Here is a 25159-nt window from a genome sequence, read left to right on the forward strand (position 1 = left end):
CAGATGAGGGAGGGGGTGAATGAGACCACAAACTGGTGATGCTCACACGTGGAGATAAGGCCTGGAGCTTCTGATGGCGCAGCCAGCAGAGAATCTCAAAGCCCCATGGACAAACTGCGTGTGGAAAAACCGCAGGCTCAAGGTCCACCATTCACCACTTACAGATTGCCTATCAACAGCCACTATGCTGAGGCTTCAGGTGCTCGCATTGGCTAGAGGAGAGAGGATATACAAGGAACTACAGCCTATAAATAGCACGTACGAGGTAAAGTCTCATCAGATGTATGTGTATGTAGCCATGAGTGAAATTACGTTCTGCGGAAGAAAATATGCAAAACAAATAGAAAAACAAGTCTCGGGTGATGAAGTAGGGTTCCCCACCCAACCAGAGAATGTCATTGTCCTTCCTGATCAGTGACTAGAAGTTTCTGGCTCAGTATTTCTGGGACCCCCTCAAATGGACAAGGTCATTATCAGTGGGCTCTGGAGAGATGATACGGAAAGTAGGAGCTCCCCAGTGACTGATTCCTGAGATTGCGGGAGGGGGAATCCGATTATGGCTATTTTGGTGTTCGCCTTCTACCCTTCCAGGCAAGACTTGACTTAAATATCCCAGGAAGGTCATAGGACAGCAATTCCAATGGAGCTGAAGATGATGTGTCAGAAGTAAGGAAGAAATCAGATTTCAACAATTTGGAGCAATAAAGTGTGGCCTCTGCTAAAATAGGCAGGTTGAACAGGTCAGGGCAGTCACACCGAAGATCTCTTGAGCAACAACATCCGGGATATGTTATGTGCTCAAATGTCCTGGAACACTGGAACCCTTCTGAGGCTCAGTAGATGAGTTAGAGGTGCTGACCTATTCCCATCTTCATGGCTTGCTGTTATTATTATTTACCAGTTCTCCTTTCAATTGCTCGCTCCTTATTAATACTCATTATCTCTTGCTTTCCCCCTTTTCCTGTTTGTTTCTGCTTGTACATTTGCCTAGAGTGGTAATTCCCAAGTCTGGTTTCCAGACCAGCAGCATCAGCATCACCAATGCAAATTATCTGGCCCCACATCAGACTTACTGAATAAGAAACTCGGGCTGGGTCTCAGCAGCCTGTGTCTTAATAAGTCCTCCAGGTGATTCAGATGCCTGCTAAAGTTGGAAAACCACTGGCTGGGAACTGGGGTTATCCTAGGCAGTAGAAGATCGTAACTCTCAGGAAAGGAAGCCTGCCTGAAGGTGTCAATGAATATTTATCAATGGACTTTCTGATATTGCCTGTGGTGGAGACTGCTAGTTGCCTTCCAAATATTTGTTTTAATCTTTCCCTCTAACTTCCATAATTTCTCACAGTAAATTTGACCTTTAGCTAGGGACACTGTTCCCTGACTAAAGACGACATTTCCTGATGTCCTTTGCAGCTAAGAATGGTCATCTCAGTTTTGACCAAAGGTCAGCAAGTAGATGGATCATGTGGAAGAGAGCATGCTTTTCCAACTCTCTTTGTCTATCCTGATACTTGGAAATGAATGTGATGGCTAGAAATATGGCAACTCTCTTGGACCAAGTGGACAAAGACTATATCCGGGGTTTTGGAGGAACTGTAAGTAGGAAGGAACTTGGTCCCATCCAAACAACTTTGGAACTATGGTATGGGTCTTGGACTTAATCTACCTCCAGCTTCTCATACGTGACAGAGAAATACACCTCTACCTTATTGGAATTACTCTTTTCTGGGTCCCTGTTACTTATAGACAAATATGAATGTGCAAAACAATGCCCCTTCTTGTACTTCTGCTTCCCCAGTCCTTAAAAAAGAGGAGGTGATTTCATATTGCTAGTTGCCTCACAGGAATGCAGAGCATTTGGCAGAAAATTGTCTAATTCATCCATACAGTTTGGGTTTAGCTTATTGACTGTTAAATGAAGCAGTGGATAAAAGTAAAAATAATTTCCTCATAGGTTACTTTTCATTCTGCAATGCAGCACAGGTTGCCTTGACACATACGGGAATATTTAGTTTCTCAAAAAAGGATGACAGTTGTTTTGACTAACAGATGAACAAATCAAGGCTGAGGACATTTTGGTAACTTTTTTTGAGATGACGTAACTGTACTATAAGCTCCTTGGGGGTGAGGATTGTGTCTTATGTCTTGCATGCCTATAAAAAATGCTTGGGAGATAGTATGTCTTCAATAAATTTTGTTAAATGAGTTCATTAAATAAGAGAGAATTAGAACCAAGGGCACCTGAGTGGCTCAGTCAGTTAAGCATCCAACTCTTGGTTTTGGTTCAGGTCATGATCTCACGGTTCATGGGTTAGAGCCCCTCAGGGGGCTCTGGGCAGACAGCAAGGAGCCTGCTTGGGATTCTCTCTGCCTCTCTCTACCCCTCTACCCGCTCACATGCTTTGTCTCTGTCAAAAATAAATAAATAAACATTAAAAAAAAGAGAGAGAGAGAACTAGGGCCAAATTCAGTCAATCAATTTCAGTCAGATAAATCAAGTAGAGATGAATTCTGGTGACTTTCTAAACTGAGTTTTAGCCTTAACTTAATTTTAATTTGGAGTAATGGGGAAGAGGAGAAAGAAATAATAGGAAATGCAGAATTTCCAAGAGAATGGATCTGGTAATTTTATTATCATAAAGTTGAGGATCTCTTTTTTGTCTTAGTTTTGCCTGTAGTAAGCTCTGGTAATTGAGATGTTTCCAGAAGATTCGGTCTAAATTTTACTTGTTTAGTCAGACGCTACTCTTTCACTTTTTTTTTTTTTTATTGTGGATTGTGTCAAGAAGAGAAAGGCATTTTGATATTATTAGTCTCATCCTTAACCCCACCCAAGCCAGCCCCATTGTGGAACTTTGTCATTAGCCCATTCCTCTCTCTCCATCCCTCTTTAGGGTGAATTTCCCTTCATTTGGAAATTCCATCATTGATGTGACACTGTGCCAAGATTGTGAGCCCAAATCTTTAGTTCTAGCTGGTAGGCTAGTTGAGAGATATCTGGTTTTTATTTTATTTTATTTTATTTTAATTTTATTTTATGTTTGTTTTTGAGAGAGAGACAGAGACAGAGAGAGACAGAGAGACAGAATGCAAGCAGGGGCAGGGCAGAGAGAGAGGGAGACACAGTATCTGAAGCAGGCTCCAGGCTCAGAGTTGTCAGCACAGAGCCCAATGTGGGGTTCAAACCCAGGAACTGCAAGATGATGACATGAGCCAAAGTTGGACAGTCAACCAACCAACTGAGCTGCCCAGGTGCCCCTAGAGGTATCTAGTTTTAAATGCTGGCTTTTAGCTCTTAGCTTTGTGTCTTTGGATGAGGTATTTAACCTCCTTGGATCTCATTCTCCTCATTTTTAATGTGCAAATAATTATATCACATTCACAGGGTTGGTGTAAATATAAACTAAAAAATATTTTGAATTACTGATTAAGGAATTTTTTTCAGCTTCCTTAACGTGAGCAAGACCCAGAGACTCCATGTTGATAACATTTGTGACTCTGGAGATGTGTTTTCTCCTTAAGGATTTATCACCAATTTCTACTGCCACCACCAGTACTCACTTTTAATTAATGCTTAAGCCTAAACTCATAGGCTAAAATATTTTTAAACAACCAAATAAAAGAGGAGGGGGGAATGTAGCATAAAAAATAATGTTGCAATTACCTTGTATGGTCTAGCTCGTCTGTCTTCATACACATGCCCATACTTGTTCAGTGTCCACCAGTTGCCAGACACGGTGTGAAGTCCTTGGCTGCTAAAGCTCATGGATGCACAAATCTTTGATCTCATGGAGCTTATGCTCTGATTGTCTCCCTATCTCATTTTCAACCTGTCCTTTGTGGGAGGGATCATCATTTTCCTACCTTCTGGAAATACAATACAAGTAGAGACTGAAGAGAATGAAGGCCAGGGGAAGGAAATTTCCTTTCTCAGTATTTTCAGACGGGTTCCAGTTTGCTTTCTTTTTATTTTTGATTTTTTTAGATTTTTAAAAAAATATTTATTTATTTATTTATTTTGAGAGAAAGAGAGAGATATCAGGGAAGAGGCAGAGAGAGGGAGAGAGAATCCTAAGCAGGCTGCCACGCTGTCAGCACACAGCCCGATGGGGGTCTTGATCTCACAAACTGTGACATCACGACCTGAGCTGAAATCATGAGCTGAGCCAAAATCAAGGGTCAGGCACCCAACAGAGTGAACCACCCAGGTGCCTCCCCGTTTGCTTGCTAAATTTACCTCTTACACTGATAACTTGACATTCAGAAAGTCTACTTGACTCAGGTAGAGACCCACCCTCAACCAAAGGCTACTCCCTATATTTTACAATTGTCATGTCAGAACACAGCCAAAAGTAGAACCACAGGTTATTTCCATTACATGTCGTCCTGAGCTCACCATTGAACCCAAATAATAGATTTTAGTTCCGTTGCTCATAAGAAATTAGAATCCAAATAACTTTGCTTTGGAGTCCTGGTCTACCATCTGGTCTACTTGAACTCTCTGGGTTAGCTTAACTGGGCTACGTACTGTCCCTTAATCAAACTGTTATTTTTGTTCATATATTTATTTCCCTACCCACAAATTCTCTCGTTTTTTTTTTTTTTTTTAATTTTTTTTTCAACGTTTTTATTTATTTTTGGGACAGACAGAGACAGAGCATGAACGGGGGAGGGGCAGAGAGAGAGGGAGACACAGAGTCGGAAACAGGCTCCAGGCTCCGAGCCATCAGCCCAGAGCCTGACGCGGGGCTAGAACTCACAGACCGTGAGATCGTGACCTGGCTGAAGTCGGACGCTTAACCGACTGCGCCACCCAGGTGCCCCTCTCGTTTTTTATCTACTTCTTTCTTTCTTCTTCCTTCAAGATCAGCTCAATTTTTACTCCTAGGAACACTTTCTAAACTGTCAGTCTGGTAGGACCACTTCCTGCTCAAGATTTGTGATCATATCACTTGGTCAATATTTATTTATATTGTTGCATACTGCGGTTTATCTGTTATGGTTAAGACTTATTTGTCCAAATGGACTATATCCTCCCTGAAGGCAGATGACGCGTATAGGGCCAAAAGAGCAATACATTCTCAATAAATTTTATTTATTGACGTTGAAAATAAATTCTTTAAAAAAGTTTTTTTAAATATTTTATTTTATTTTTGAGAGAGAGAGAGAGAGAGAGAGAGCGCACGAGCAGGAGAGGAGCAGAGAGAGAGGGAGACACAGAATCCAAAACAGGCTCCAGGCTCTGAGCTGTCAGCACAGAGCCTGATGCGGGGCTCGAACTCACAAACCGTGAGATCATGACCTGAGCCGAAGTCGGACACTCAACCGACTGAGCCACCCAGGGGCCCCTGAAAATAAATTCTTAGAGTGTTGTATGGTGACAGATGGTAGCTACACTTGCGGTGAGCACAGCATATAGTATATAGAGTTGTTGAATCACTATGCTGTACATCTGAAGCTAATGTAACATTGTTTGTCAATTACACTTCAAAAAATTATAATAGCTCCCCCGAAAAAACTACATAATTAGAGATGGTCAAATATCCATCACAATCAATTGACTTCTTGTCCTACAATAGAGTATTATATCCACAGATATGAATAAACGAGAGCTGCATACAAGACAACGGATAAATCTTAAAATATTGAGCAGAAAAATTAAAATCAGAGATGACCTACAATTTGCAACCATTTTTTTAAAGCTCAAAAACAAGCAGGAGCAAACAATATGCTGTTTGGAGAATATATATGTGATAAAGATGTAGTGAAAATAATGTTAGATAGCCATCAACACATAATAGAGGACAATGGTTGCCTCTAGGGCAGGGATGCTGGGAGTATGGGAAAGAAGGGAAGATACAGATGGAAGCAACAGTCTTAATAATGTTCTAATTCTTAACATGGGTGGTCAGTCCAGGATGTTCATTTTGTTTGTGTGCATTCGTACTTCAATGCTATTTATGGCATATATTATTTGTATATGTCAGTCGCAACATAATACCTATTTTTTAGAAGGAAAAAAATCCACTGGCGAGACTTAACAAATTGGAGATGGTGTCTATTAAAGATAGAGCAATAGGGGAGCCTGAGTGGCTCGGTTGGTTAAGCATCTGACTTGATTTCGGTTCAAGTCATGATCGCACAGTTCATGGGTTCAAGCCCTGCCCTGGGCTCCACGCTGACAGTGTGAGAGAGATTCTCTCTCTCCCTCTCTCTTTTCCCCTCAATCCCCCCTCTCTCAAAATAAAAAAATGAACAAACAAAAAGAGCTGTAGACAATATCCAATCTGAATAAGAGAGTGAAAACAAAACAAAACAACCCTCCCCTAGCAGAAACTTAGTGATGTGTGAACCAACATAGCATTAAGAGGTCTCACCTTCTTAGAAGAAGAAAAGAGAGAGGAGAAGGAGAAGAAAGATAACGGAGCAGAAAAAAAAGACATGTGAAGAAATAATGGTCGAAAATTTGCCCAGTTTGGTGAAAGACATAACTTTAAAGATCAGGAAACTCCATGAACTCCGAGCAGGATAAATACCAAATCAAAATAAGTAAAAATAACCATATGCTGTATTCAAAATGCCGAAAACCAAAGGAAAAGAGGAAATGTCGTTGAGGTAGTACCATTATTCGTCTGTATCAGCATGTTACTTTTTGGAAACTCAGATTTTGGGTATCAGAGTTGAGAGTGAAGGGCGAACCCAGCTGCTCAGAGTATGGATGCAGTTGTGTGTCTCTCTTGGTATTCTCTCCTATTCCTACTTCACCGCTTCTTGTTCTCCGGTTTACAACATGGCTCTGGGACAAAGTCAATTTGCTACATCCAATAGGTAGTCTATGTTCTCATCAATTATCATAAGTAAGAGGGGAAAATACCAGAATTCAGAGACGTCATGACGTCTTCCCTGTCTGATCTCTGCAAGAACGAGGTTAACATCCAGGTGTTTCACAGGATCCCTGGAAATCCTCAATTTATCATGGGGCTTTCATCTGGATCCTAGGAATTCAGGGAGTGTCCGTCAAATTAACCTCTTGTGAGGAGAACCAGGAAATATGGGGTCTGGCCATACTCAACCTTTCCCCAACTCCTAAGCCACAATGACATCATAAATCTTACTCTGCCTTTCCTTGTTTTCTTCATCACTCCAGGCCTTTCATTCTCCAAATTCTTTATAATTCTAGCAACACTTTTCCTTCCCATATGGCTGTGTGGTACTTAATGGTTGACACTGAGTGAGCTGAAAAGGCCCTGAGGGGCCGGAGAGGGTCCAGTGACTGGCATGACCATGGCAGAGTGTAGCAGAGCTGGAGATGGGAACCAGGGGGTGAGTGGGGCCAGAAGGAAGCAGAAACCAACCTCCTCACAAGATGCTGGCCTGTAGCCCAGGGGAGATTATTGACTTTGCTTAAGTCTTCATATCAGCATTGGGTATTGGGTCCAAAGTTCTACTTCTTTGAAAATGCATATTATGAATTTTATCCCCCATTGTTGTCGTGACCGATGTGTCAGCTTCTGTGAATGTTTACGGGCGGGGCATGCAAAGGAGAGGAGAACTTTCATTGTGAGGGCACACCCCGGGGCAGCTTATACTCACTTCCCCTCACCTAAAACTTCCCAGAAGCACACTTTCTTCTTTCCCCCACCTTGTCAACCACGCCCCTCTTCTGCCCAATGGCTCGCCTCCACCACCCTGACCTAATGCTTCTTTCAGTGAGGGGAGTTTTCCACCTGGTTGACTTGATGAAAGCTTTATGAGTTGACATTGTGAAAAAAGAACAAAGCGAAGTCTGTGTGTGTATGTGTGTGTGTGTGTGCAGGGGCAGGGGTTGCAGCAACTAAAAAGAGCTGCTGAAAACTTTATTACAAACTAAGAGACGTTAGAAGCAATAAATCACTCATGTGTCTGCCACAAGGCAACAGAAAACAGGGCTGGCTTTCAGGAAGATTGGACATGGATGTACCTCTTCTGCTAACAGGGGTCCCATTTCCCCTTGCAGCTGGCCTGGGCATTGTTGCAGACCTCTTCCTTTTTCCAGTTCTCACTCTTTTCTTAACCCAAAGAATAAATAAAATCACTAAAAAAGCATGGCATAAAAGGAAAAGCCATTAGCTGCCTGGGATGTGGGGCTTTTAGTCCTCCTCCCCCCACCTCCCCGGCCTGCCTACTGTGGGAAGGTTAAGAGATTAGGCAGTAGGCAAGCTTCCTCAATCAGCTGTAGGTTTTTCAATTTGTTTCCATGGGCACGTGAGCATGCGAGCGGGCTTCCTGTGGTTGAGTCTTCTAAATTTTTTTCTTAATGGGGAAGACAAAAACACTTTGCCCTTACATCATGGCAGGTCCCCTCCAAAGAACACCGGTCTTCCTCATGACCTTCACCCAGACTTTGAAACAATCCATAGAAGTGATCGAGAGAGAGTGCCACACGCATTATTCTCCTACTCATCTGTCACCCCTTGACGTGGTCCCATCTCTTCCCTTCAGGCTTCTGGAGAGATCAACACCAAGGCAGATTTACTCAGCTGATTACAAGGGACCAGGGGTTCTGTTCAACGTTCCTCTGTAGCTCATTCTCCAGAAAAGTTCTAAGCCTCCCTGGACGCCAATACTCTCATCCCATAGGGCTCTGGTTCTGTACATTGACTAACCCACCTGTTTAATTAAACAAGGAAGCCATTAGACTGAGATGGCTTTTGTGCCTTAAGAGCCCACAAGAGTAAATCAATGCCTAAGCCTGAAATGCCTCGAGGTTAAGAAATCAAAACCTAAGGGCTGCCAGTCACAAACAGCCAACCAGACTTTTCCAAATAAGGCAAATGCTTAAGCTGTAACCAAATCAGACCATGTCCTTGCTTTGCTTCCACATCTTCATTATAAAATCTTTCCCCTAGTTCCTGTCTTTAGAGCACTTCCTACCATTTCCACTTTGCCTTATCCGATTCAAAATGATTTTTGCTCAAATAAACTCTTAAAATGTTTCATATGCCTCAGTTTACCCTCCAACACACCTCAGGCTTTCACCCTTCTCAATCCCTTCAAATCCTACTCACTTGAATTTAAATAAATAAATTTATTTATAAATAAAAAAGAAACTGAAAGGGGAAAAAAAGGAAAAAAAAATCCTTTCCTAGTGTGCTTGCCATTAGGAAACTGGTATGTGTTCATAGTCTTCTCTGATTTCTTCAATTTCCTGTGCTAGCTGAAGACTGGCTGCCCACAGGGCACGGTGCTCTTAAGTGGGGGCTGCTTTTTTCCTCCCAGCAGAGCCTTGGGCTTGACTACGAGCCACCTTCCCCACTTTGCAACTTGCAGGCATTTGTTTTTACCTGCCCTTGGAAGCACACACCATCTGCCCTTCAGTTACAGACTGTGCTCTGGGGTTTCCATTTTCATTCCTGAAGATTTAGCACTGCTTCCTCCCTGCCCCTCCCCCACCAGGGGGGCTCCCCTCCCCCACTGCTTTTGTTTTCATTCTTGGTCACTTCAACTTTAAGGTATGAATATCCATCTAGAACCCTGGCCTCTGGGTTCCTTATCATCCTCCTCAATATGCATGCATCTCTACTCCCTTTTAGCCACACACTCCCTTGGTCATGGCTTAGTCTTTATCATGATCAAGGATAGTACTATCCCCCAATCTTGGCATCCAGCCTCCCACCCTTTGATCACCACTTCCTTCCACTTCTGCTTGTTTCTTCTAAGCAACTTAATTCCAACAAGTCTTTGGGTTAATGAGGATTGCCAATTTACTGAGCCCAGTGCTCTTTTCACTAATTCTTTTTTTTTTTTAATATTTATGTATTTTTGACAGAGAGAGAGAGACAGAAGCATGAGCGGGGGAGGGGCAGAGAGAGAGGCAGACACAGAATCCGAAGCAGGTTCCAGGCTCCAAGATGTCAGCACAGAGCCCGATGGGGGACTCGAACTCACGGACTGTGAGATCATGATCTGAGCCAAAGTTGGACGCTCAACAGACTGAGCCAACCAAGCGCCCCTTCACTAATTCTTTATAGCCCACCACCCACAGTAAACTCATTTTACAGTTACCAGCTTAGATTCCAGGGTCCATCACTGCAATTACTTTCTTGTATGCACCCTTAATGCCCTTGCCTTCTCTCTCTTCATAATATTAACCCAGCAACACCCAACCCTGAGGCGGTTCTACTTTCTCCGTACTCCAAGCACTTCTGATTTTGTGCCTGATTTTACATTGATATAAAACAGGCCCTTACTCTTTGGCTAAAGATCTGTAAAGGAAGGGGAAATACAAAACTATTACGGGTTCTGGAAGAAGTAAATGGCTCTCTCAAATGGCATTTCCCAGATATCTTTAAGGAAATGGACACCTCAGGAAAAGACTCTCCTTTGGATTAAAGGGCCACTGAAACCTTTGGGTTAAAAAAGAGACATAACTGTAATTGAGAGAAGAGCCTATCCTTGGACAAGATATGGGCCTAACTCAACCACGGCTAGGGACAATTTTTTTTGTTTTTAATATTTTTTTTTAAGTTTATTTATTTTTTGAGAGAGAGAGAGAAAGACACAGAGTGTGAGTGGGGGAGGGTCAGAGACAGGGGGAGACACAGAATCTGAAGCAGGCTCCAGGCTCTGAGCTGTCAGCACAGAGCCTGACGTGGGGCTCGAACTCACTAATGGTGAGATCAGACCTGAGCTGATATCGGACACCTAACCAACTGAGCCACCCAGGCGTCCCCAATTGTAATGTTTTTTTTAATATAATTCAAAAGAAAAATACATGCTCATTGAAGAACACTTACAAAAAAATTACATATACATATTTATTTACATATATATGTGTATATATATATATATATATATAGTGCCAAAAATCACCCATAATTCCATCGCCAGAGATACCCATTGTGTCTCTACAACATGTATTGTATGTTGTATGGCCATAACACTTACAAATATAATATTTAAACCAATGCTACAATGGAAATCATTTTTGTGGTAGTCTCATAAAAGACTGCCCAGTTTCTTTCAAAACTTTTCTGACGCCCTCTGGAGACCCTAAAAAAAAAATGGTAAATGAACCAGAGTGAGTGACTCTTCACTGGACAATTTTAAAGGATGCAGTAGAGTTTGGTTCAGAACTTTGACATCTGAAAGTGCCATTTGTAGCTAGTGTGAATGGAACGCTGACCCAGCCAAGTCCATCATGGAAAGGGAACTTATGGGAGAAAATTCTTCAGAGTCAAAAAGAAAGCTGAAGTTGCTGGAGAATGTAGTTCCTTTTTGAAAGGAGATTTATTTTTATTATTACCCATTCATCCTGTAATTGTTATTACAATTACAACCTCCATTCACCTTTAAAGTGTGAGGTTGGGTTACAAGGTCTCACTAAATGCCAAGTGCAAAGCTAAATCTTAGATCTTTTTGTTTTGTTTTGTTTTGTTTACAGAACCAGTGCTTTTCTGTGACACACCTGCCTCACTGGATTAACACATGACAACTTCCAAATTGCATTTGCCCATTTTATCTAATTTAATTCTTACAGAAGTTCTTTAGTTATGCATTACTTATCCTGGGTTCTGTCTGATAGGAGCGTCTGAGACCTGTTACATTAAGTGCAAGAGTAAGTCAGTGACCTTCCATTTTATGTCAAGAAAAACTCCCTTCCACTATTAAAAAAAAAAAAAAAAAAAAAAAAAAAAAAAAAAAAAAAGCAATGTGCACAGGACATGTGGATTATCTCCTAAAACTCTGTTCAAGGTTTATCCTTGGCTCTCTGCCAGCTCTCCCAATTCTCCAACAGAGCCAAGTTACCCCTGGAACAGCTCTCTTAATCCAAATGTCCATCACTGTCCCTTCACTCCCAACTTCCCTGCCCTGTAATTATCAGCATAGCCAAATTGCCAAGCAAGGTTTTCTACAACCCTCATTCAAGGCCCCTCCCTCCTCCTACACAGGGTCAGGCTGTTGTGCTCCATGTTAGCCCCGCCTGCCTTCACCCTGTTCCTGGTCTCTGGGGCCCTCCTCTCTGGGATGCATTTTGCAACATAAGCTATTCTCCTGCTCTGTGAAGCAAAGCAAAGAATTAAAGACAAGCCTGAAATTAGAGCTACCACAGCACTGGGATTCAGAGAATCATAAAATCATAGCTTTTTTTTTTTTTTTTTTCAGTTGGAAGGGACCATAGAGATCTTATCAACCTGCTGATTTTACAGAATGGGGAAATGGAGGTGGGTACAAAAAAGAGAGTGTGGAGGGAATCTTAGAACCAGAAATATTCAGTCCTAGTGGCGATAAGTTGTGGACCATGGGGTGGGAGACCAGGTTGGGAAGAAGAAGGATAAACATGACAAGTATAGGAATTTTCTAGCTAAAGTCTGAGTGCTTAGTCATTCATGAAGGTTCTGTGATGGAGAGAGTTAAACATTTTATTTTATTTTTTAATTTTTTTAAACGTTTATTTATTATTAAGGAACAGAGAGAGACAGAGCACGAGCATGGGAGGGGCAGAGAGAGAGGGAGACACAGAATCCAAAGCAGGCTCCAGGCTCTGAGCTGTCAGCACAGAGCCCGACTCGGGGCTTAGACTCACAAACCGGGAGATCATGACCTGAGCTGAAGTCAGATGCTTAACCGACTGAGCCACCCAGGCACCCCTAAAGGGCTAAACATTTTAGAGCTGGAAACTGAATCACTTCCTTACTTGCCCACCACACACCATTTTCCTTTAAAGTAAGATGGTTGAATGTTTTCATCCTTTAGATCTGGGTAGAAAAGGGAAATTTTCCTGAATATCATAGCATATTAAGATTGCCTCATTTATTTGTGTTTTCAAGCAAAACTGGAAAAGTAAGGAGAATGCTCTAAGTGGGGGGGGGTATTCTGATGTCTGCAAAGATAAAAAAAAAACACAAAGATTAATTTTTTTTTCTCCTAAGTTAAGGGACTGAAGTTACTTTCAGGGAACGTGGCTTCCTTTATTTTCAGATTTTAACTTTTCCTAAAGGCCTATGTCCACAGAAATGTCTCACTATCATCTGACATTTTATTGTCTTTCTGTTTCTGCCTCATGAAAAATCAAGTAATCAACCAAGCTTCCAGAAGGCCTCAGGACAGTGAGAATCCATAGGTAGGTCACTGAGGCCCTGAATGGTTTATAAATTTCTGTATATTTCACATTTTCCCAGAGAGTCTTTAGCTTTCAGCACCTTCTCAAAGGGGCTAAAAGAACTCTAGCTCAGACCTCCTTGTATTAGTTTGCTAGGGGCTGCTATTTTGGGTTCTGGACTCAATTCCAGTTTGTGGAGGGCGGGTTCTCCACACACACAACCAAGCTGTACTCAGGACACCAGTTGTGTGTCCTACATTTAACTCAATTCTGACACTATCTACCTAGAGCCGGCATCAGATGCTCACAAGACTGCCCCCACGTCAGATGGCAGTTGCAAGCCCAGGTTGTTATCTGTGCTTCTGACCGACTGGCTATAAATCAGAGGTTCCTGTGACCCCCTCCTTGGGTTCAGTTAATTTGCTAGAGCAGCTCACAAAACTCAGAAAACCCACTCACTCACTAGATTACTGGTCTATTACAAAGGATATTAAAGGATACAAATCAACAGCCAGATGAAGAGACACATAGGGCAAGGTCCTGGACAAAGAGCTTCTGTCCTTGTGGAGCTTGGGGTCTGGCATGGTGGCACATGGAAATATTCTGGTTTCCCAACCCGGAAACTCTCTGAACCACTTCCTTCTGGGAGCTTCGTTACACAGACATACTTGATTAAAAATCATTGGCTATTGGTGATTGAACTTAACCTCCAGCCCTTCTCCAATTCACTGAAGTCAGGAGGTAGGACTGAAAGTTCCAACCCTCTCTATTCATGGTTGCTTCCCCTGGCAACCAGCCTCCATTAGGTACTTTCCCCAAATCATCTCATTAACATAAACCCAGTTGTGGTGGAAAGGGTCTGTTATGAATAACAAGACATCAATTTCGCCTTTATGGCTCTGAAGATTTCAGAATCTGAGAAAAAGACACCAGATATTATATTAAAAGATGCTCCCATTGTCCTTATTGCTTAGGAAATTCCAAGGGTTCAGGAGCTGTGAGCCAGGAACTGTGGATGAACAACAAATATATATGAGAAATACGTTTTGGTCATCTGAAAAAATATTTCTTATAGATCACAATATCTCAGCTGCCATATAAAGTACCACAATTTGGGTCGCTTAAACAGTAGAAAGTTATTTTCTTAAAATTCTGGAGGCTAGAATTCCAAGATCAAGATGTAGTATAGTCTGAATGTTTGTGTCTCCTCTGCCCTCCAAAACTCATATGTTGAAACCCTAACCCCTAAGGTGATGTATTAGGAAGTGGGGCCTTTGGGAGGTGTTAAGCCAGGAGGGTGGAGCCCTCATGATCGGGATTAGTGCTCTTAGAAAAGGTCCCAGAGAAATCCCTATCCTTTCCACCACATGAGGACACGAGAAGTCTGCTGCCCAGAAAAGGGCACCATGTTGCCACCCTAATCTTGGATTTCCAGCCTCCAATAGTACAAGAAATAAATTTCTGTTGTTTAGAATCCACCCAGTTCATGACATTTTTTAAATATATACAGCAGCAGAAACGGACTTAGGCTTGGTTTAATCTAAAGCCTCTCTCCTTGACTTGTACATGGCCCTCTTCTCCTCCTTGTATCTTACATAAATTTCCCCCTGTTTCCCTCTGTGCATGTCTGTGTCCTAATCTCCTATTCTTATAAGGACACTAAACTAATGACCTCATTTAATCTTACTTCCTTTTTGAAGACCCTATCTCTACATACAATCACATTCTGAAATACTGGGGTTAGAAATTCAACATAGAAGTTTAGGAGAGGACACAATTCAGTTCAGAAAATTCCCCAATTCTTTCCCTCATTGTGTAGGTGGGGACACTGAGTCTTGGAAAGGCTCAGGAGTTGACCTTGAGCATTTGGTAGAATCCAGGCCAAAGCCCAGGCTCCGCACTGGCCCACACCCATCCTCAAAGCCCCGGTCTTCAAGGGGGTCAAAGTCTAATAAAGAGTGACTGCCAGTGCACACTATAGAATGCCATCGTGTGTGTGATGCTGACATGGGTAAGACTTTGCCACAAAGGGACCAGGATGACTCCTGAGAAGGCCACAGGTCCAAAGTGCTCCTGAAAGTTACAGTCACTGGGTCTCCTTGCTCCGTGGGGAGGCAGTATATACGATGAAAAAGAAAACTGGGCTGAAAAGCTGAATATCCATGTTCTGGATCAAAAACTCCCCTGCCATGGCACTTTCTGGAGACGGGCTGTTGAAGGTGGGAGTGGGAAGGAGTGCGGGGAGGGACAAGCAGGCCTCAGTCACCAGCCAGGGTGGCACATTCATACTCCAGGCTTGCTGACAGGTCCCTGATCCTGCAGCCTGATTTCAGGAACTTGTTCTTGGCTTTCGCTTTTCTCAGGGTAATGAGCTTCAGCCTCACGCTTGCTAACACTAACAAATGAGGCCAATCGCAGCTCGGCTGTGCATCACCTTTCAATAGTGGGTTGACAAGGAGAACAATGCGTTTGTTTGCGGCTGTAGAGTCTTCAGGGAGGATCTGTCATCATTGTGGTGAGTGTCAAAGGGGTTTCAGGCTTCCCGAGACTGTCAGAATAGAACAGAGAAGGAAGGCGAGTTGGAACCTGCTGACATTTCTCGGGTGAAACTCGCAGCCACCTTTTCCTCTTCTGAGTTTCAACAGGAATAAACTTTGTTCTAGTCAAAGAGGCTTTTAATTATAACAATTGCACACTGCCAATTAGTGGTTGGTTTTTTTTTTTTTTTTTTTTTTTTTTTTCTCCTGAAGGGTAGCTACCCTATACAACATGTACACATTCATGGCTCCATGAGGAAGGGTAGCTGCCTTCCTAAACAGAAGTATACATTAATACCTAAGTAGAGCAATTGTTCTCACCTTGATGCATCTGTTGATATTTTCTGGGCTAGAGATGGTCCTGTGCCTCTTGGAAGATTCATTCTGGCCATTTGGAAGGCAATAAGCAGAACGGCATGCCTACTACCAAGCCTCTGGTGCAGCTGCCCTTCTATTGGCCGGATGGCCAGGTGGAAGAAACGGCAGGGGTCTCAATTATTAGGAAACTTGCCCTGAAGCTCTGGACGTAACCCACTGACATGAAGGATCCTCAGCATTTTTCAGAGGACAGGAACTTGACGGCATCTGCAGAACTATACAGAGCACCCGAGGCAGGGACCTCCTCAGGTGACATTCCAGCCTCCAGTGGGTTATCTATTGGCAACCCCCAGAGGGAGGCACGGGGAGCACTATTTACAGTGAAGTCCCTGCTCAGAGGGCCTCTGTCTCCCTGTGATGCTCTGAGGCAACTGTGATATTATTCGTGCGTTGGGTACATTATGTCACGGTTCCTGCTTTCAGATGCCATTTCTGCCAGCTTCCTATATGACCTACTTTTTTTGCAAGACCATTAATTTGAGTGTCTCACAATTCCTATCCAGTTGGATGTGACAGCACCTGCTTATCACTGAGGGATGCATTTTAAAAAGATGGAAATCGAGAGAAAACACAAAAGATGCTTTGAAGTCATTTAAATTAATCCCACACTTTCTCTCCCATCTACCTTTATGAGGTCACCTTTCAAAACAAGTTGGGGTTTTTTTTTTTTTTTGTCCTTCTAAATTTGATGGAAAGAAACTTCAGCATCCATCGAGAAGAGATGCTGCACTATGGAAAGGAGAAGAAAAATTACTGGGATGATCTATAGGCAAGCATTTCTAAAAACTAAAGAGGAAGAAAAGTAATTTTGATGATCCAACTCCTGCATTAGGTGCAGGGTCCTCTTGGGGGGCACTTGACCTGCCTTGCACAATTCAATCTAGAGACTGTTTATCCTGTAGAGGAGCCTTAACAACCAAAGCTGTCGTGGTTCCCTTAGTCTGAGGGTGAGATTGTCCAAATTTTGTCTCTCCTGATAAAAGAGCAGCATTCAAAATCCCTCTCTTTTTCCTCCCTCCAGTTCACCAAATACAGGGCTACCTCCGAAGCACTTTATGTTTCAACAGTCATAAAGTACAGAACTTCTCACCTCAAGCAACTGAGGCACTGGCTAAAGGTCCTTTGTCTATTCTTTATTTTCTTGAAGGAGCATTCCTTTAGGAAGTCAGGGGATGGGCTCTGCCACCAATTCACGATCATGAAGGTATTAAATAACTCAGTTTTTAAGGATTTTCTCAACACAAAATTTCCATCAATTCCCCCCTCTGACTCGTGCAATTTAACCCCATTTTTCACTCAGTTCCAATCCCAATCCATTAAGTTGCCCAGGCGGTGTGCCCTCACAAGTCCCCTTTGTTTTGTGTGCCCCTCCTTTTTGACATGTCCTATCTTTTCCCCTGTAGTATTTAGGAACACTAAACACATCTGTCTTCTCGGACGATCAGCTCACTGGTCACTGGCAGCTGCCAGCTCTGCCGAACATGTCTTTGATGGAAGGGCTTCGGGACTGACCCTGTGGAGATGTGGTGTCGGAGGCGCAGGGGCTGGTGTTGCTCGTGCTCTTCACCGTCGACCTTCATCCGTTCTGTCCTCCAAACAGCAACAACGTCTTTCTCCACCTCAGGATCACCACGTTTCCTCTCACTAATGAAAACTGACTGGGAAAAGATTTTGTAAGCTCTCTGAGACCGTAGGATGACAAGTGCCTTGGTGGTGCCGTTTGAGGGCCGTCGTTGTTTTTGAGGAGAGAAATGCCCTTGCAAAAGAGTCCAGGCATAGGAATGAGATAGGAAAGCATGACGACCCGAAGATGGGCGCACAGCTTGTTAGGATTTACGTCTTCTCTGGGCCCCCACTTACCTTCGACAGATGAAAGTAAAACAAGGGAGGGCTCCAGTTACAGGAAATTCCTGATCAACAGCTTGGAGAGGACTTCTGAAGGATGTCTCCATTGCCTTTTGGGACTGCTGCCTTCCTGTGTGTCTGAATGGCCACAGGCCTGGTGAGCCTCAACCCCAGCAACTTTTAAAGGAACCTGAAACTTCTTGCTCTCAGGGTTGGGTGGTTGCTTCTGGGAGGGGTGGATAAACTGATTTCCATGCTGTGACTCTAAAGTGAAGCTTTATAGGGGCACCTAGTTTTGTAGGGGCGCAGTTGGTTAAGTGTCTGATTCTTGGTTTCAGCTCAGGTCATGATCTCATGGTTCGTGAGATGGAGCCCCAAGTCAGGCTCTACCCTGACAGTGTGGAGCCTGCTTGGGAATCTATCTCTCTCCCCCTTCTCTCTGCCCCTTCCTTGTGCGCTCTCTCTTTTTCTCTCTCAAAATAAATAAATAAACATTCAGAAAGTGAAGCTATATTCTTCTAAAGAAAACCTTTATAGTATTTTGCTAAGTGATGACTCTTTTTGTGTTTCCAAAGTAAAGGAGTTTGGCCGAGAAATCCTATAGAATAGGGGTTGGAAAACTTTTCTAGAAAGGCCTAGACAGTAACTAATTTAGGCTTCCAGGCCACAGAGTCTCTGTCACAACTACTCAGCTCTGCCATTATAGCCCAAAAGCAACCATAGATTACACGTAGATGAATGAGTGTGACTATATTCCAAAATACCCTTCACTTATGGACACTCGCAGTTGAACTTCATAAAGTTTCCATAGGTCATAATGTATTCTTCTTTAGATATTTTAAAACCATTTTCAACTGTAAAAACCATTCCTTGCTCATTGCCCTTAAAAAAATTAGGCAGCCGACCAGGTTTAGCCCATGGGCCATAGTTTGCCCAGCCCTGCTATAGAAGAAAGCCATTTGCTGTGGAAATCTGTGTCTCCAAGCACTGGGGGCTTACACTAGCCCTGGTCCTGACAGCCAAATTACGGTGTCTCTTCAAATCTGTGCAACTAAATAAATGAGGGCAGGCCCCTCTTACCATCTAGAATGCGATGTGCGTACATTGGTGTTATTTCACGTATCAGATCCCTGCACGGAAAACACTGTCATGCCATTAATAATCTTCCGAGGAACACCTTGAAACTTGACTCTCGGAGGGCACGTTGCAAATGGGCTCTAATGGCTTTTATTTCTCATTCTTGTCACCTCAGATCTAATCAGCTGTTTTGTCATTTTTAATTCCCATTTGGCGGGATTCCCCCACTTCCCTGGCCTTGTAGGTAGATGCTCAGAGGAAAACGGGGCCCTGGGCTTCTGAGGGCTTGGGGGACACAACAGAGAGATGGGTGTGTGAGTAGATGGTGACCTTCGATCCTTGGCTGAATCAGGAGGACCAGGAAGAAACCCAAATCCCGGGATGATCTCCAGTCCTGCCCTCCACCTCTCTTCTCTGGTTCACTCATGTCCTGAAAGTGCTTTCTCTGGGGGGAGAGATCTCCCACTCCTCCATTAGGAATGAAGCTCAGAACTTATTGGCTGGGAAGAAGATGGCGCTCTGAACTGGAGGGCTCTCAAATGTGTGGCTCTTTCTTACACAAAGCAACTGAGCTGTGGTCCAGTTCCCCCGAAACAGAAACATACACCCCCATCTAGCCTTGAGACAACAAAGAGCCACCTTAGACCATGACTCTACCTCCCTTGGAAGGCAGCAAGGCGTTGTGAATAATGAAAAGGAATCCATTCGATAAAAATAAAATTGCAATTAAATATATAACAATTAAAATCAACCAACCAATCAATCAATCAATCAATAAATCGAAGAAGAGCTAAGTCGTTTCTAGTGTTTGCATGATGTTAAGCATCTTACTTATATTAACAGCTCATTTATTCCTTATTGTAACTCAAGAATGTTACTGTTTTCATTTTGTAGGTCAGAAAAGGAAGCCCAGAAAGCAAGCCGTTCCTCCCAGTCCACCGTTGGAAAGTAGCAGAGCAGTTTACAAATGCAAATATATCCTGCTTCTGAGTCCGAGTCCGTAATTATAAACACCCACCCACGAGGTGGCTGTGCATCTTTGTCAAACCAAGTCACCTCTCTGAGCCTCAGCCCTCTCAGCTCTGAAGTGAAGCTTAAGACCATAAAATCTCTAACCTCACTTTCAAATCAAAATTCGGATTCCATTATTTTCAGCGTTCCCCTTTCAGGAGGGGAAAAAGTAAACAAATAAATTCATATGGTAACTTCATTTAAAAAACAAGAAGTAAATTTCCAGGGTGTATCTTTGAGTCAGTATTTACTCAGTACAATCTCCTATACCTTTTCTTTTCCTTTTTCTTTTTTTTTGTTTAGTTTATTTTGAGAGAAAGAGTGAGTGGGGGAGGGGCAGAGAGAAAGGGAATGAGAGAGAATCCCATGGAGGCTCCAATGCGGGGCTCAAACCCACGAACTGGGAGATCATGACCTTAGAGTCGGTCATTTAACCGATTGAGCCACCCCGGGTGCCCCAATACCTTCTTTATATAAACCTATGGTACAATTAGTACTCACTCTTTCCTAGACTTGGGGAGGAGACAAAATGGGGGTCTCCTCAGATCTTTGCTTGCAAGAAGCTTATAAACTGTCTCGAAGGTAGACATAAATCAGAGCATAGAGTTTTTCAATCAAAAATTCAAGATCCTGAATTATTTAAAAAAGCATTATGCTTATTACACTATATTTATTAACACAGAAAAATAGTTGATAGCAAGGTTTTACACCAAGGATTGAAGCCTTAGGCACTTTGGAGTTTAGCAGAAACTTGTTTAATTCATCGTTTAAATAAGGAGTATTTCTGTTTAATTCCGAAACCTAAGTAGCCAATTAACTAAAACTCCCATTCCTGGGGTGTTCCAATATTGAGTGTCAGAGACAGACGAAAGGATCAGGGCTGGGGTGATAAAATCCAAAGCCCTCCTCTGAATACTTGCTGAACAAAAGATTGGAGCAATTTTTTTCCAACCAATTAAACCCAGAAATCCAGATCTGTCCCAGTGGAGGCATGGGGGACATGAGGACAGTGAGATCCCTAAATCCAACCCAGTGATGCTATAGCCAATTGGCTCACAGGGAGAAAGCATCACCAACCTCCCTGTAGGGTATAAGCTGTGGCATTAAAAAATAGTCAAGAGTATCTGGCAGAAAGGCAGCCCTCCTCCTTCCTCCTTCCCTTCTCTGTCTTACGGGCCCTAGCAAGAGTGACCTGATCCCAACTTCATTTATACGCCTCATTTTGGTCTTTCAAATATTGATTTTCAAAATATTCTTCAGGAGAAAGCCACTCGGGGACCTTTACGCTGGGGTTCACAAATGACGCATGCCCAGATGCGTTTATTGCAGGATGGAAATAATAGACTTTTCCCTCTCCTCCTTTCTCTCCACCTAAGTATCTCTTTATTCATTACTTTAATTACCTAATCGTAAATTTCTTTAGGGGGTTACTTAGAAAGAAAATTAGCATCAAAGCTTGGCAGTAAATTCTGGGGCTTTTGGAGACAGTCCAAGCTGTTTCACCTGTGATTAATTAGATGGGTTTTTTTTTTTTTTCTTTTTCCCTTTAAGTGCCAGAAGGCTGTTGAGGTCTTTAAGCAGTTACATGACTGCTGGCAGTGCTGCAATTATGATGGATGCACGCGTCTGGAGTCTGGGGCTGCAGCCCAGCATATATCGGGATGTGTGCGCACGCGTGCGTGCGTGTGCGTGCGCGTGTGTGTGTGTAGGAGAGAGACAGAGACAGGGACAGAGATGGGGACAGACTTGGAAAGCACAAGTTCGGGAAAACTCCAAGGGTTTAAAACACACAATGAGGTGCTTCTTTAATACTCTTGCAAGTGCAAGTCTAGAAGCTCCTGGCCAGGATCTCCTATCAAAATACCTTGGCGATTCCAGTAATGTTGGCTTAGCAGGCCCCTTCCTCCCCATTAGACACTGAAGTCCTCTGTGGGTCTTTGCATAAGCTCTTTTATGGCATGCACTAAGGAATGCACATTTTCAGCAATCCTTTTGCTATATATAAAGCAGAGCAGTCACACCTGTTTTAACATTTTGCCCTGGTGAAAATCAAGACGGGGAGAATGCTGTCTCTTTGGGTAATTCGTTGGGTATAAAATGATCCCCAAACACTGGCATAAAGTCAAAGCTACATCTTGGTGTATTTGGAAAAAAGTTAATACTTCCAGTCACAATGAATATGCTATCAAGGATGCGACAGAGAAATGTGGTGACTGTTTTATTACAAGTACCAGATTATCATTTTTTTCCTTTATTCTCTGGGTGACTGAGGGAGTGAAAGAGCCATCTGACTCCGTCAAGGTAGCAGAAAGTTTAAAGCTTTTGCCAATTTTTGCTGAAGTGTCTGTGTAAACTTAGAAAACTCCTAAGCTCCCAGAATTGAGATCAATGTCATCTAACATATATCGCTCCATCTGCCTATAATGTCCACCACAGTATTTAAACAGCAAATTCATATCTGGTACTAACTTGCCCTCCAAGGGCTGACAGGCATGTTAGCCACATGGGCTGGTTACAGAGATTCCTGCCTGGAGCAGGGGTCTGCTGGCTCTTTCCGTAAAGAGCCGGAGGGTAAATGCTTTAGGCTTGCGGGACATTAGGTCTCTTGCAACCGCTCGGCCCTGTCGTCGGGTGAAATCAAGAGGCAAATGAATGGACGCCCTGTGTTCCAATAAAACGTGTTGGCTGACCCCTGGCCTACAGCTTCTCAGACTTTAACGGGCCTACAGAACACCTGGGCATCTTGTTACAATACAGATTTCAGTCCAGCCGGTCGGGAGCGGGCCCGCGATCTGCATCCCAAACACCCGACCGAATGGCAGTGATGCCGCTGGTCTGCAGACCTCACTTTGAGCGGCAGTCCTCCAGTGTCTCCCTGAAATGCATCCAGGCTATTTCCAACAACACAGGCTCTGAGAACGGAGACGGGCGTTTAGTTCATTAGGAATATTGCTGTAGGAGTAGTATTAGGTTTATACCCTTCAGTCCATGCGCTTCAGAGAGTCTTCTGGCACGCACCCCTCGGGAGAGCCCCGGTTTTCCTCTCCTGAATGCTATCTTCCTTCTTTTTCACCTTTAAGATTGGTCGTTAAGGTCTTGCATTCCTAAGCGGACAGATGGCTCCGGCTGTGGTGCAGATGTACACGCAGTTCATCACGGTCATTTATACCGTCTCTGCCGCCCAACTGCCAGCACCTTCCCAGCCTCGGCATGGAGGGCTCTAATGGCCGAGCAGAGGGCCCTCTGGCCCCCGCCTAATTGGCTGCAATGCAAGAGCTAATGTAGGTTGAGAGACCAATTAACTGGGCTTGTTTCTACCAACAGTGCATCTGAACATCAATTATGCTAAACACCACGCTATATTAAGACATTTCCCTGCCACTATCATTTGCTACGGGACACCTCTGAGCAGCGCGGAGAGGAGTTGCCTCTTACTGCCTGTCTGAAGGGTTTCTCTCCATCAGTGCAGGGGAGCACAGCTTTAGAACCAGAAAAACCACAACTCAGGGACATATCTGACACTAATTGGTTACCTTCTCTGGGCGTCAGTTTCTAGACTATGGGGATTTAGGTCCAAGAAGCCAGAGAACAGGATGGGTGAGAGATCATGGTAATCCTGTATGACCCACTGATCCCCTCAAGAAATAGAAGACATTACACACTGGGATGCTCAAAGGATACTTCCCCTAGAACTGGAAAAAAACGAATAACTGGAAGCTGTTAGGAGGAGGAAGTGATACTTTCTTCTATAGGTTTAGTTAGGTTTGCATTCCATTCCTCCTCCGTCATTTCATTGCGAGCTTCTCCCTTGAAATGACCTTCTTCACTCACTTTCACATCGACACTTTGGTCTTGAAGCAGCCCAGTTCATTTCAATTCATCCTGATTGTGCAGCTCCTGTATACTGAAAATGCTGAGGCCCGCCCAAATTTATGACCCAGCGGAGTTTACAGTTCAGTTGGGAATATTGGGCTAATGCCAATAAGTACTCATTTACTCATTCACCCGTGAACAAATATTTGTTAATCACCCATTATACTTCAGGCACTCTGCTAGGCTACAAGTACTGTTCCTCCTCCGTCTAGGTTTATTGCAACATGGAAAGGCAGGTGATCAAATGAGCAACAGTGACGTGGTGTGAGATGTGCTATTATGTCTGCCAGAGTGCAGATGCTCTGAGGCACAAACTGCACCAAAAACAAACAAAAACTCTGGAATGTAATTATACCTCTGTATTAAAGCATTAAAGTGTAATGTATGCTTAAAATTGCCCATTCCCCACAGTGCTTATTCCGAACAAGAGAAAACAGAATATTAGGTACAAGCTCCCTCAAGTTCCAGCAATCGGAAAGCTATGTTTGCATTTATTCTTGAACCCATCCTTCTGGTCTTGCAGGAAGAGATGTTATTTCTCTCATTAAGGTCCTTCCTTCCACCTGTGCTCTTGCCCGACCCTCCTGTCTCAGCTGGGACCTTCCTGCATCTGGGACTCCCTTCCTCCTTCCCAGATCGGTGACTTCATCTCAATTGGTCCCTTCTGCATAGTGTAAAATTATGATCAAGTCTGTTGTCTATCTTAAAAATAAATTCCTCCCTTGATCCTGCATCTCCTTGCCCTTTCTTACCTCCCAAGCCCAGAATGCTTGCTTCTTCGCTTGTTTTCTATTATTTCCATCCTCTTCTCCCTTGTTCTTTAAACACCTGCGGTCTGGCTTCCTCTGTCCCTGCATGCCCAGACGCTGTTGTGGCAAAAGGCTCTAACAATCTTCCCAGCTAAACCTGATACATTCTTCATTTGATGTCATATTTCTTTATCTTGACCCCAAATTTCGCATTAATGACCATCCAGTTCTCTCTTCCTTCTTTGCTTCTGTCCTCTCTCCACTACTCCACTGACCAATCTCGCTCCTGTTCTCTGTTGACTCTTACTTCACTGTGTGTAGTGTTAAATGTTGTGTTTTCCATTTGTGTTTATTCCTTGGGCCTCTTCTCACTTCATACTGTCCCTAAATGGCCCCTGATCACCCCTGTCACCTGACACCATCTGCTGACTGTCAAAACGCATTCTGATCAACTCTGCTCCTCTGAGCTTCGGCCCCCTCTACCTGCCTCCCAGGCATCTCTGCTGGTTCTAAACATAAGTCATCGGTTTTCCACCAAAGTCTGTCTTAGTGAATGGTGAGATCGTGTGCAACCTGGATGTTGTCGTCTACTCTTCTTTTTCTCATCC

At 43.4% G+C, this 25159-nt stretch overlaps 1 pseudogene; it reads right to left on the minus strand.

Annotated features, from left to right (window-relative positions):
• Window positions 1–25159, minus strand: part of LOC115512953 — a 60958-nt pseudogene that overhangs the window by 21748 nt on the left and 14051 nt on the right.

This window comes from Lynx canadensis, chromosome B1 (genome assembly GCF_007474595.2).
Source record: "Lynx canadensis isolate LIC74 chromosome B1, mLynCan4.pri.v2, whole genome shotgun sequence".
Lineage (NCBI taxonomy): Eukaryota > Metazoa > Chordata > Mammalia > Carnivora > Felidae > Lynx > Lynx canadensis.